Source organism: Hippopotamus amphibius, chromosome 1 (genome assembly GCF_030028045.1).
Source record: "Hippopotamus amphibius kiboko isolate mHipAmp2 chromosome 1, mHipAmp2.hap2, whole genome shotgun sequence".
Lineage (NCBI taxonomy): Eukaryota > Metazoa > Chordata > Mammalia > Artiodactyla > Hippopotamidae > Hippopotamus > Hippopotamus amphibius.
This window is the reverse complement of record NC_080186.1, coordinates 208,757,267-208,772,680: the sequence shown is the minus strand read 5'-3', so window position 1 is coordinate 208,772,680 and position 15,414 is coordinate 208,757,267.

The following is a 15,414-nucleotide window of genomic DNA, read 5'->3' as shown; positions in this document are numbered from 1 at the left end:
TTTATGAAGGACTTTCATTAATTCCTACTTAATGATATGGTAAAATTTCAGTAAAGTCATTTTATCCTGAGCTTTTCTTTGAGAGAAGATTTTTGATTACTAAATCACTCTTTATTTGTTATGGGTCTATTTAAAGTTTCTATTTCTTCTTGAGTCAGTTTGGTAGCTTTTGTCTTTCTCAGAATTTGTCCACTTCATCTACATTATCTAATTTGTTGGCATACCATTATTCATGTTGTTCCCATATAATTAATTTTGTTTCTGTAATATCAGCACTATTATTTTATCTTTCATTCATGAATTTAGTAATTTGAATCTCCTCTTTTTTATTAGTAAGTCTAGCTAAAGGTCTGCAATTTTATTGATCTTTTCAAAGAAATAAAGTTCAGAAGATTTTTTTCTATTGTTTTCTAACCTGAAGTTCATTAATTTTCACTCTAATCTTTATTATTTGTTTCCTTGTGTTTACTTTAGGTCCACTATCTTACAGTGAAAGCTTAGATTATTAATTTGTGATTTCTCTTATTTTTTAAAATATAGGTATTTTAGTTATTGCTTTTTGTTTAGTGACTTTTCAGCCTAATTATGCAAATTCTGTATCTGTGTCATATGTGGCCCTTGGGTTTCTACTTGATTAACTGTGTAGTCAACTAATGATTGGACAGAAATTTCTGTAAGTGTCTGAAAGTGTCTCCTTGTTTTGGTGAAGGGCTTTGTATATTTAGGCACACCTTCAACAATCAGGCAGCTTGCAATTCTGCTTTACTTTTACTTCTTGATTTCTCAGAAAGATCAGGACCTTCTTATGTCTTTCTTGAACATGTGCATAGCTACATTTACGCATGAGGCCTCTAGATTCCCAGGAATATGTCACAGTTTTTCAAAGCCCTTGTGGTCATCTTACTCCTCAGCTTACTTTCTCAGCTTACTCTTTTAGCTATAGTGTTAAAACATTTGACAAATGTATGGCAGCTCTCCCCTTGGGTCCTCAGAAGTTTTTATCACTAAGTCAAATAAAGACAGGCCTTTTGATTGGGGTCTTCAGGGAACCACAGACAATCAAATAACGAATTTTCTTTGAGAATAAATCTTTGAAGGATTTCCCGCCCTGTTTTGCTACCTCTAGTACCAGGAATATAGACTGTTATTTTTCAAAGCTGCTTCAGATTTCATGGCCAGAGGTGGAACAAGGGTAAATACAATGCCACACATTTGCTATTTTTTCTGAGATTCAGCCACTTTTCTTGCCTAACTGCCCTTTGGTTGATATAAGCATTGGGTGAACATCCAGAATTGTAAATATTTTGATTCTGACAATTTTTGCCCCGTTTGGGATGGTTTCATTGTGGGGTGAATTTTCAGAGGTCCTCACTCTACTATTTTCACTGATATTACCCAATTACCTTCCTTTTTGAATTGAGAGCTCACAGGCAACAGACCTAAATAACTTGCCCAAAAAGTAGTGAAAGTGGTGCTCTTTACACAAGACCTATCACAAAATGTGTGTGATACACATAATTCTAAAATTATGTGCAGCTACTGTCCTTCTGGAGGAAGTGTCCATGATTATTAAGAAATTTTCTATACATATAAATATATTATGTGTCAGATTGAAATTCTATAGCTTTGATATAACATTGAATAAAACCTGCACTTTTAAACCATACCAACCTGATTACAGTTTTCCAGAAACTCAGTAAGTTTGATGAATTGTAGCTATACAGAATCAAATAGTAGGTGCTTGTTCTTCATTCATTTGAGAAGAAATAGTCTTACAGAATAAAGGGTAAAAAATCTTTCTTTCAGTTTTCTAACTTCCCTCAATTGATGTATAGATTTTCTTTCTGAATTGCTAGGCCTTTCTATTAAGTGTGATATCTCACAAAGGTGCCTGGTCTCCATTTCCTGAAAGAGGGAGTTGGAGTATGAATAGATGCTGACCTCATTTCATTCCTCTTTGATAGTACTGGAGTGGCAAGCATTCTCTATTGCACAATAGGGAGAGCATATGTGATAATTGAGATTGTACTGACAAGAAGGAAAAACTCAAGTTGTGATTTCTTTATTAAGTAAAGGCCTTTTCAAAGGACAGAAAAGATTAATATATAGTAATATTAGCTCTCTGGTTTCCAAAGCTTCAGAGAATTCTTGATAGGTAAACTATATTCTATCATTTCTTAATATGAACAAAAGGTCATGAAATGTTCCTATCGTTGGTAGTTAATTTATCAGTAGAGGTAACGATTGCCTAGTAATATATTTAAAAAGTAAAATAAGATAATAAATGTTCAGTCATAGCATTTCCATAGATATAAATTTTTCTTCCTGCTTTCACTTAATTAAAAAGTTACTAGAATTTGCATATTTAAGTACACACATCTGATGTTGTGCTAGTACTATCAAGTCATACAACCTCTCTTGTTTTCTCTTCTTAATTTTCAACTCATTTTTAACATTTTAGTTGTTTCAAACACTGTGGATAAAAGATGAATAAGCTATGTACTTTGGATTCAAGAAGTTTACACTGCAGCCTGAAAGGTTATCAATAATAAAATTATCAACTTCAATCCTTCATTTATCTTTCAGACTTCTCTTCCTCAGGATCCCTACTAATAGTTCTTTTACATTTATTAAATACCATAAATACATAAATGCATTCAATACATAACCTTCACTTTCCAGAATCCATTTAAGTTATGACTTTGTTTTAAATAATATTTACTGAGATTTCATGGCATGCCAACATTGAGCTAAGATGCTTAAATTCTTTATTTTATTTAATCTTCAGAAATTCTTATGAAGGTACATGTATTATAACCATTATCTTGATGAAACAACTGAGTCTTAAAGAGTTTAAGCAATGCAGAAGTTAGGAATATTTTTAGCTTTTCACAGAAAACCCATGCAATGTAGATTAAGATGTATATTTTTAATAAGAATATGTCTTGAAGTAAACAGTTGCTAGAATTAGTTTAGCACTTCAGTCATGTTAGGGTTTGAGGTTCTTTTCTCAGTGTCAATATAGCTGTCCTAGCTCAATTTATCTCTTCTCATTCAGGCTGAAGGACAAAAGAGGTTAGAGTAGTGATGCTTATTCTTTTTATTAGGAAAATAAAAGTTAGAAAACCCCCAACAGAGTCTTACTTGCTACACTTTACTAGAACTATATTACATTGCTTATCTTTGCTACCCTTAATTTCACAAGTTTGGGAAAGCACAACTATATAGCCATAGAAGGGTTTGAAAAGGGGGACAAGAAATGGAAATGGATGATTGATCAACCAAGTCTCACCCACTTTGTTGTTACCCACAAAAACTACCTTCTTAGTCAGAAATCTATATTTCTCCCTGCTTACTCAGATGTAATCACAATCTTAGTAGTAGTGTTTATTATTTTTGTGGATATTTTAAAACCTTTATTATAAAAGTATGTATTCTAAAATAACATGTAATACTATTTTAATTTTTTTAATATTTATAACACTATTACACTATAGGTGAGCTTCTATAACTTGATTTTGGTTTTCCTTGATATATATATTTTAAAGTCTTCCATAAGGATATCTGCAACTCCAGCTCATTCACTTTTACAGTTAAATAGTATTGTATAGTATACATATAGCAGAATATATCAGGATGACCCTTAAAATATTGCTTTTTTTGTAGATCAAAAAGGTTGAATATCATTAATTTCAAATGACTTAATTTGTTAAGTATCCATTCCCTTTCTGAAGCATATTTAAATTGTTTCCTAACAGATTAGCTATGAATATACTTGTATAAAGTTTCTTACAAAACAGTTTTAATTTTAACTTCAGACAATTCTTACCAAGATTATTTCTTGTCATTGTACACACAGAAAATTATATTATTTAACAATGCATACAGGTAAACTGAGGGACTGCTAACAAATGTTGGTGACAGCTCTTGGAGCTCCAGCCACCACAGGCTTACCTGGTTCCTTTTCTGACCTAATGGTATACCATTTCTAACATACATATTAGGAAGTTCTGCCTGTACATCTATTACAGTATTATTGTACTGTATACCTACTGGTCTTTTAACAAAACTGAATTTAAGCTTTTTTGTTTTTGTTTTATTTCTGTTCTTAAAATAATAATATAAAGTATTATATATTATTAATTATGAAGTAGGCACTTACTTAGCACTATCCACGTACTTAGGTATGTGATCCTTACAGAACCACCATAAGGTCATCCCCATTTGAGATAAAGGATTAATAAAGCATACGGAGGTTAAGAAAATTCACAAGGTCAGCCACCTAGTAGAGCATGGAGCCTGAATTTGAACCAAGGCAATCTGGCTCCCCACTCTTTGTTCTCAACTGTTAGGCATTACAACCCTTTATTATTTTCTTACTTCAACTTTGCTTATGTACTGCTTAAGTTATGTAACATCTGCATTTTATATCCTATTGCTTCCATTTTAATTTCAGAAGATGGATATGTTACTCATTGATTTCAGCCTTTTTTTTCTTTTCTATATAAGCTATCAAGAAAGAGAAAAACAGCCTCTGATGGCTAGAAGTTGGCCTGGTACTCAAGTTAGACTGTGACAATCTCTTGTTAAACAAAAACAATTTCACAAAACACCATCAGACAGGACCACTGTATGAATGTGAGGGTTCAGGAAATAACAAGATCATTTTCTAACCTTGTCTGAACACAGACAGACAAAACGTCAACATTGAGCAAGCCACAAAATTTAAAAAGAAAAAAGCATCTATCCTTACTAATATTAATATGGGTGATGATTGCTTCATTAACAGTCATAGCGTCAGTCTCTCTTCATTCCTCCAGTCTGTAATATAAGAATTTTCCTTACCTCTATAGCAAAGCCCTTGCATCCTTGAACTCTCCCCAGAAACATCTAGCACGAGGCCAAATCCTATAATAAGTTCTTCTCATACCCTCTTATTGATACTTTCCAAGATTCTTCATTGCATGAAGTTTTCCTCTTTGCAACAAGTAAATAAAGCCAACTATAGGTGAGTTCCTTAGTCTTCTAAATACACAATAAATTGGGGTTTCCATGTTTTGTGGTTTACTAACAGGGTGGTATCAAAATTCCCCAATATTTTGTATTTATAAATATATAAATATATCTTTTATATTTATACATATATCTTTTTACTCTCTCCCTGTGTTTTATATAGTTGGGATTGTACAATATGTAGCTTTTTAAAACAACAAAAAAAGATTATTTGGATTAAAGACCTAAATGTAAGGCCAGACACTACAAAACTCCTAGAGGAAAACATAGGCAGGGCACTCTATGACATACATCAAAGCAAGATCCTTTTTCACCCACCTCCTAGAATCATGGAAATAAAATCAGGAATAAACAAATGGGATCTCATGAAACTTAAAAGCTTTTGCACAGGGAAAGAAACCATAAACACGACAAGAAGACAACCCTCAGAATGGGAGAAAATACTTGCCAACGAAACAACTGACAAAGGATTAATTTCCAAAACATACAAGCAGCTCATGCAGCTTAATACTAAAAAAGCAAATAACCCAATCCACAAATGGGTGGAAGACCTAAATAGACATTTCTCCAAAGAAGACATACAGATGACTAACAAACACATGAAAAGATGTTCAACATCACTAATCATCAGAGAAATGCAAGTCAAAGCCACAATGAGGTATCACCTCACACCCTGGTCGGCCGTGGTGGGGGGGCTATTTATTTTGGCTGCGCCAGGTCTTAGTTGCAGCTTGTGGGATCTTTGTTGCGGAATGCAGGATCTCTTTTTTTTTCTTTCTATCTTTATTGAAGTATAATAGCTTTGCACTGTTGGGCCAAATTCCTCTGTATAACAAAGTGAATCAACTATATTTATACATATATCCCCACTTCCCCTCCTTCTTGAGCCTCCCTCTCACCCTCCCTATCCCACCCCTCTTGGTCATCACCAATGATGGAGTTGATCTCCCTGTTATGCAATTGCTTCCCACTAGCTATTTATTCTACTAGCATGTGGGCTCTTAGTTGTGGCATGCATGCGGGTTCTAGCCCCCCCCGACCAGGGATGGAATCCAGGCCCCTTACAGTTGCAGTGTGGAGTTTAACCCACTGGACCACCACAGAAGTCCCATTATGTAGCCTTTTCAGATTGGCTAACTAATATGGATTTTAGGTTTTCTCCATGTCTTTTTATGGCTTGATATCACATTTCTTTTCATCTCTGAATGATATTCTATTATTGGATGTACCACAGTTTATTTATCCATTCACCTACTAAAGACATCTCAGAAATTTCCCATTCACAGTCAGTAGTGACTCCCACTCCCACCCAGATAACACTAATACAATCATTCTAATTCTCTCTCTCTCTCCATACACATGACAGGCAAAACTAACCTGTAGTGATAATGATATATTTTGGTGTCATTACAAATTAGTTTTGCCTGTTGTAGAGCTTCATATAAATCAAATAAAAACATGTTTATTTTTACAGCACTGTGATTTTTTAAAGTACATAAAACACATATATTAGTCAATTAAAATGAGTGTGGTTCTGTAAGTCTGAAAGTCATGTCTAATCTTAAAACATACATCAATGTATCAAGTACAGGCAACATATTAGGAAAGAATACATAAATGAAAAGATTAAAAGTTAAAATTAAAAATAATCTGGCTGAATGTCACACAGATCAAATCAGGTGGAATGTACTAGGATTTAATATAATATCCTAAATTTAGGTTGGAAAGAGCTATCGATTTGGGGGACTTTCGGCAGTGAGGTAAATCAGGTTTTTAATTTATTTCAAGTTTAAAAGACAATTATACATTTATATAGATGCAAATAAATGAATAAACTTATTAATACATAACTAGAGTAAGTGCATAACTAAAGTAAACTCAGTATGCATTTATAAAGCATAAGGTTCTAAGAAGTAATCCTGCTTATCAGATTACATCTCAAAGATTATGATGAATTCCAAGCATAAATTCCAAGAGGAATTCTAACCAATTAATGTTCTACAGAAAAATGACCTGCAGTTTCAGTGCCTGGAAATCATGTACCATCAGAATGTTTGCAGAAAGTAGTCATAGAAAGCATAGAAATAAAGGAGTGCAAAGATTTAGTAAAGACACGATTGAAGTCTTTAAACATTTGGAATAGTTTCATGTGAAAGCAAAGTTGATTCACTGTTTTGTCTTCAAAGACAGAATTAGGCTAAGAGAAAATTAGGCATATTTTTCAGATGAACGTGAGAACTGGTAGTGTAACTTAGCTGATGAAATGTGGCTTGTGAAAGGAGAGAGAACAATGAACACATTTTTCACTGGTGGCATATTTCAAATAGTAATTTTAGGGTAATATTTTGAAATGATGAGAAGGTATTCAAATATCTACAGTGAAAGCACAACTCTAAAATGAATTGTTCTTTTATTAGCTATTAACTTAGTTAATACCAAACAGATCTCACCTACCAATCAAACTCCCACCCACCCACCACTTACAGCTAATTTTACTTTTGCAAAGAATGTTTATATTTTAAATGTTAGAAAATACTAAAATTGAAAGAAAGAGGTGCATGAAACAGTAGAAACTCGATTGAAGTTCATAAAGACTCTGACAGGAAATGTAATACCCCTCATTTTACTTTATTTATTTAGTTATTTTTATTACAATCGCCTTGCAATGTAAAAAGTTTCATCCTGAAAAACACTAACTTTCAAACTCACTGCTCAAGTAAGACTTTACAACTTAAAAAAAAATTAGATATTCAGTGAAAAAGCCAGTGATCTTTATGTTTTGAACTGTTTGTAAAGATGGGTATACCACACGTGTTAATTTTCCAGATAAAACATGTACGCTTGATATTCTTCTTATTTTTACATTTCCATTGTCTTGGAAGAAATTCTTCTATAATTTATTACATGCTGTCCTAGTTCTTTAACATAGGCTATTGATATAAATTAAGCTTCTCATGATGATAGAGAATCATCATTGAATATTTATTTATTTATGTATTTATTTACTTACCTACTAGTTTAGGACCATTGTAATGGAGTTTTCTTTAGTCATGGCCCATAAGCTTTTACCACCTTGTACACAGTGAGACTTTCTATGACAATTTCTTTTAATTTCTCCTGATTATTTTCTTCTGTTTGGCTTGCCAGTATACCAAAATTATAAAATAAGGGTCAGTAAATTCCTGAGTAAAATGCTGATAAAGTAAAATAGCTGGTTCTAAAGGAAAGATTGAGGTATCCATTTTGTTGATTCAGTTATTTTGTCTGCTGTGTTCTGTATTATTAGTGTTTATACTCAAGGCATTATTTAAAGATATTATTTAAATAGTTAGAAATATTATTCATGGCTAAATGGATTTTAAACTTTTTGTTTATTGCCTAGTTAATCTATTTAAATGTTTGGCCAATTAATTTAAGTACCATAAATGATTCACATGATTGCCTAATCTATTTATGTATTATATAAAAAGCCTCATTTATAATTTGAATAATAATATATGAATTAAAATTTAACCCTATATTACTTTAACTCACTGTTACTAAGAATCTAGCATTACCTAAGCCAGAATTACCTGTGGCATGTCTTAAAAATGCAGATTTCTGAAGTGCCCTTCTTCATGAGCATCTCTAGAATTAGTATATTGTCAATACTTTTTTTTTAATTTATTTATTTTATTTATTGGCTGCATTGGGTCTTCTACTGTGCGCGGGCTTTCTCTCTAGTTGTGGTGAGCGGGGACTACTTTTTGTTTGGATGCTCAGGCTTCTTATTGAGGTGGCTTCTCTTGTTGTGGAGCACAGGCTCTAGGCCAGCGGGCTTTAGTAGTTGTGGCTCCTGGGCTAGAGCACAGGCTCAGTAGTTGTGGCACATGGGCTTAATTGCTCCATGGCATGTGGGGTCTTCCCAGACCAGGGATCAAACCTGTGTCCCCTGCACTGGCAGGCAGATTTTAACCACTGTGCCAATAGGGAAGCCCCTTGTCAATATTCTTTAAAAAATCTCCCTGATTCTGATGAGCACTGAAGTTTGAAAATCATTGCTAACTTCTATATGATATTGCTAGCAATCAGTACTTTGTGAGCATATATGGTTACTTTCTTTGAATATTTATATATGTAGAAGATAATAAAAAATCTTTTATTTTATCAAGATAACACCGGGCAGAGCAGACTAATTAGATTACATTGCAAAATCTGATAATATAGTTTACATATATTTAAAAAATAATCTACCATACCCAGAAAAACAACTAAATGAAGAGGAGATAGGCACCCTTCCAGAAAAAGAATTCAGAATAATGATAGTGAAAATGATCCAGGACTTTGAAAAAAGACTGGATGCAAAGATCGAAAAGTTTACCAAAGACCTAGAAGAACTAAAGAGCAAACAAATAGACATATGCAACACAATAACTGAAATGAAAAATACACTAGAAGGAACCAATAGCAGGTTAACTGAGGCAGAAGAGTGAGTAATTGACCTGGAAGATAGAATGGTGATAATCACTGATGCTGAAAAGAATTAAAAAAAAGAATGAAAAGAACTGAAGATAGCCTAAGAGACCTCTGGGGCAATGTTAAATACACTGACATTTGCATTATAGGGGTCCCAGAAGGAGAAGAGAGAGAGAAAGGACCTGAGAAGATACTGGAAGAGATTCTAGTTGAAAACTTCCCTAACATGGGAAAGGAAATAGATACCCAAGTCCAGGAAGTGCAGAGAGTCCCAGGCAGGATAAACCCAAGGAGAAACATGCCAAGACATATAGTAGTCAAATGGACAAAAATTAAAGACAGAGAAAAGTTATTAAAAGCAACAAGGGAAAAATGACAAATAACAAACAAGGGAATTCCCATAAGGTTAACAGCTGATTTCTCAGCAGAAACTCTGCAAGCCAGAAGGGAATGGCATGATATACTTCAAGTAATGAAAGAGAAGAACCTACAACCAAGAATACTCTACCCAGCAAGGATCTCATTCAGATTCGATGGAGAAATCAAAAGCTTTACAGACAAGCAACAGCTAAGAGAATTCAGCACCACCAAACCAGCCCTACAACAAATGCTAAAGGAACTTCTCTGAGTGGGAAACATAAGAGAAGAAAAGGACCTACAAAAACAAACACAAACAATTAAGAACATGGTAATAGGAATATACATATCAATAATTACCTTGAATGTAAATGAACTAAATGCCCCAACCAAAAGACACAGACTGGCTGAATGGATACAAAAAATAATCCACCATAGTGGGAAGGACTATAATGTTACATAAGCACATACATAACAAGGGATAAATGTTTGGACCAAAGGATCAATTTAGCACATATTCCAATCTGGTGAACAGAAAATTGAATACTAAATTAATACTAAATTACTGGAAAGAAAGCAAAATCCATATGGAAACATATACATGAAAAGAGTGAGCCAAGGATTTTATATCCACCTCTCTTTCAACTACTGTAAAGATGATAGTTTTGAACACATAAAAGTATGTGACATTGCTTATATGTATTTTGCTTGAGGAAACTATTGTAGGCTAAGCCTCAACCAACAAAAATATTATTAAGTAAACAGCAAAGAACTGGCAATGAGGATTGAACATTGTTAATTGCAGATTTGAGACAAAAACAGAGATGAGACTAATGAATATAGAACAAAGTGTAAATATATAGGTGCTTCTAAAGTAGAAATGAAACAACCAAAATAAAAATGGGAGGAGGGGGAGCTAAGTTAGGAAGTAGAATCAGCTTAGTTATTTGTAATGGAAAAGTTAGATAGCATTTGAAGCTGACAAAGTAAACAGTAAAATATGAGTACATAAAAGAGAAAACTGGTAAACACTAAGAAATCTAATATTATTGACTAAAATTGGGAGATGGAGAAGAGTAGAAGAGTTTGAAAAAAGGAAATGATAGGTGTGATGTTAAGAAAGAGGACAAGAGGATCATATGAAGATATAATTACAAAGGTAAGCACTAAAACAAAATTATAAACATTTTTAAATATTAGAGGAACCACAGTTTTAAAATATCAAAGAAATTATACTTCAAGGAATTGTTAAAAATTTACATATCAAAACATAAATCATACCATAATATTAAATGCTAGAACTATGTTTGTGGTAGGCTGAATAAAGTTCAATTTGCCAATGATTTCATTTTTTAATTTGTGATTTTGAGTGACTTGTTCGATATATCTTCTTCTCCCCAATGTGTAATTATTCTCCTATATTTTTTCTATATTCTTAATTTTTTTGTGATAAACTATAATACTTCTATCTGATAATATTTTCCTCTACTATTAAGAATTTGAGTCAAATCTACAACCCATTTCTAATGTTGTACAAGATCTAATGGCATACATTTTGCATACTGACTTTATCCTCAACTTTACAGTATACCGTTTCCTCAGACCTATTTTCTTTGATCTTTTCTAAATCTTTCTCAATTACAGTACTATAATCTTATTGGATATCTAAAGTACTTTAAGCTACAAAAACCTCATTAGATGGCTTATAGAATCATAAATACTCATAATAAGTGAAGGTCAATAAGATAGTTAACCTAGTATATTTTTAGAAAATTGCTTCTAAAATTAGAGCTAGAACTTCTAGTTGGAAAATGTGACATAATAATACATAGATTTAGGGATATAAATTGTATTCACAATGTATGATGTTCTTGTATTAGCATAAACTATAAGAGGGTAAAATGATAATGACTGATAATGCATATAAGGGGCTCAGAGAAAGATATGAGTATTATTGTATATTCCTTTTATTTAATAATTATATAGCATACTTATGTTACCTACTTAAAATATAATTTATGTTTAAAAGCATATGTGTAAAACCTATCAGAAAAATTCTTTTAAATTCTAACATGGACTCCTTTGAAATTGTTGCCTTGGGAGTTTAATCAGATCTTTCTAAGTGGAACTATCATTTTTTCACCTCACTATGATCCAGAACTAATTAACACTTGAAAGGAAAGCTAATATGAAAATTTTTTTTAAATTATCAGTGAAATTACTTGAACGTCTCTGGGGAGAACAGTTATATATTCATAGTGATTTTTATTCACAAACATATAACTTTACACAGAATCAAATGTTACTTTTATTTTCCCAATTTGATTAAATACTAGAAAAATAAGCTGTATTTACAGTGGTGTTTTTTAAGTTCATATTAAAACTAAAGAAAAGAGTATTACTGTTATTTATATTGTTGTGGATTCAAAGAATTATTAATGTGAAAAACCAGAAATACAACAGAGCATATTCTGTTTCTGCTTTTTCATTCCTCTTTTATTATAACTACTGATATATCAATTCAGGGGCTTGAAAATATTCTTATAATCCCTAGGGTACAAACGCATATAAGGTTTTCATTAATATATTAGAAATTGAGCACCAACTATGTGCCTAGTATTGATTAGCAAACACTGCAGAGCAGGGATTCCCCAACCCATGGGCTGCTGACTGGTATCAGTCCACGGCCTATTAGGAACTGGGTTGCACAGCAGGAGGTGAGAGGCTGTTGAGCAAGCAAACTTCATCTGCTGCTCCCCATTACTCACATTACCGCCTCAACCATCCCCATGCCCCTTATCCCCCAGCCACCCTTCCCCCATGGAAAAATTGTCTTCCACGAAACAGATCCCTGGTGTCCAAAAGATTGGGGACTGCTGCTGTAGAGGCTGTAATTTCAATAAACAATTTGTATGCCATCAAGGATTTATGACTTAGGAGAGATGAATCAAAGGAGTGACAAAAAGTGCTAAGGCAGTACAGTCAGTGGAGAAATACATTATGGCTTGGTTCAGGGTAAATTTCACAGAGAAGGTAACATTATTATCTTTCACCCCAGAATAAAGTTAACATTTTTTGACATGCAGAGATGGAGGAAAGGAATATCTGGTAGAAATAAAGTCAAGAAAAAAATACATGACATAGGAAAGGAAAAGTTAGATTGAGTGAATGATAATATTTCTGGTTTGCAGTTGTGGTAGATGATAAATTAATAAGCTAAGAAGGAAGAACTTGTAATAATAAACTAAAAGACTATATAACAAAAGAAACAGAAACATCAGTATTTAAAAAACTTAAAGCAATTGAATGCACATATTCAGGCTTGGGTTTTTAAAAAAGTTTCCTGTCAGAATAATATTAGCAATGAGTTCTTAAAATAGCTATTGTAGTTTTATGAGGATTTTTTCACATGCATCAACATTTTAAGGTGAGGAAATCAATGGAAGAAGGTCTCAAATAACTGACTCAATTCAAGTAACTAGTAAATGACTGGGCCAGGATTCAAATCAGGAATATGTCAAGAGTTTGAGTTCTGACCAGTATGTTATACAACCTTCAGGTGTGGGAGAGGATAGATTTTAATATGGTGTGAGAATAAACTGGAGGCTTCAAGGTCAGTTAAGAAGCCAATTTCAGAGTTCAGCCAAGAAAAATTATGTGAAGCAGGATAGAAGTCTTGGGATTATAAAAGAAAAAATGTATCCAATATGGAAATAGGAACAGCAGAACATGATAACTGAAAGGAATGTGAAATGTGAGGAGACAAGAGTTTGTATCAGAAAACACAAAATGCTACAAAGAATTTGAATAAATAAGGCCATTGAATTTGTTATAAAGTTGTCATTTGCTACCCTGAGAGTATTTTTCTGTAGACAAAGTCAAAACCGGATTGCAAGAGACTAAAAAATGGTAAAGAAACAGCAGCAACAAAAATGGTTTATCTTTCAAGTTATTGGGCAGCAAGGAAAAGAAAGATAAAATAGTAATTTAAGATTAAACAATTAAATGAATTTTAGGTTAGAAGAGTTGTAACTGTGTGTTTTCAGGTTAGCGATTAGCAGGTTCTCATCCAATGCAACAGGTATATCCTACAAGAGGGAACACATTACAATACTTAAAACTGATAATAAGGTTAGTATCAAAATTGTATCACTAAGAAAGTCATGGTTCTAATTATTACTGACACTAATCATAATTTTTTTCTTTGATGCCTTTGAAGTATTTGACACAAGCTATTACTTATCTGCAAAGAAGGTCAGCCAATTTAAGACAAGAGAATTCCAAGAAATTCCAAAAGCAAATGGTTGTGTTTAACTAATATAGTTTAAGGACTTCTTTTCTAAAATGTAATTGCCTACATTTTAGAATCAAATGTCTTTAGGTAAAATGGTTTCAAGTTTGAAGAATGAGATTAAAATGACAATAAATAAATGCATTGTAGTCATCTGTAAAATGCATAATGTTTTTCAGGAGTCTTTTACCTGAACAAGCACCATGGGTTTGGTGAACAAATACTCAAGTCAAGAAAATAAAGATATAGGAATGCCTATGGCAAGGTGAAATCCAGGGGATCTCTGGAAGAAATGGGAATAAAAGCACAGGTGAGAGACTTTAAGTTCTAAAAAAATTGATGCTGAATTCCTTTTTCTTGGTACAGGAGAGAAAAAGAAAAAAATCTACTGATATTTGTGATTTTCTGTAATGTCTAAATTACTCTGCTGCTATTACTAAACCATCTTCTTTTTTCAGTACTCCAAGTAAGAGCTGTTTGTCTCTGCCTATGGCCAGCACTATTCTTTTTATAGCAGTATAGTGCAAGTAGCTATTGACTTAATAAGGAGAATTAAGTGATAATTGCCAAGTAATATGAGTATGATCTCATTGTATTTGAGATTTGTGATTTTCATATTGCCATTCCATTGCTTGTGAAATAGAATCTGTAGCATTTAATCTTTCTTTGTGTATCTGTTTCTTTATGTATCAGAAAAAGCTATAATGATACTAATCCTCACAAGGGTGTTTTAAAGATTAGTCAAGTGCTTGGAAGACAGAAAGGCTTTATAAATGCGAAATATTCATATTCATTAGAAGTCTGTCTTAATAAAATCAAAGTAATGCCAAAGTTATTCATAATTAAAATGGAAAATATAGCCAGGTCTTTGTTCTTTATCATTCAAGAAGTTGATTCTTTACATTTTCTCCTTCCGCTATCTACTCTCTCAATACCTCCAACAGCCCCCTCCTCCCTATGTAAAGATGTAAGTATATAGCTGAACCACAATTCTTAATGTAAACTTCATTGAAGTGTCTTTGTTCTGCAGGTTTAAATCAAATAATTAATATTACCTGAGGGTATTTAACTTAGCTGAATGATACCATATTAAACAGTTTAAGAACTCCATAACATAGAATTTTATCACATTAAAAGTAATTGAAAAGACAGCCTCTTCAATAAGTGGTGCTGGGAAAATTGGACAGCAACATGTAAAAGAATGAAATTAGAACACTTCCTAACACCATACATAAAAATAAAACTCCAAATGGATTAAAGACCTACATGTAAGGCCAGACACTATAAAACTCCTAGAG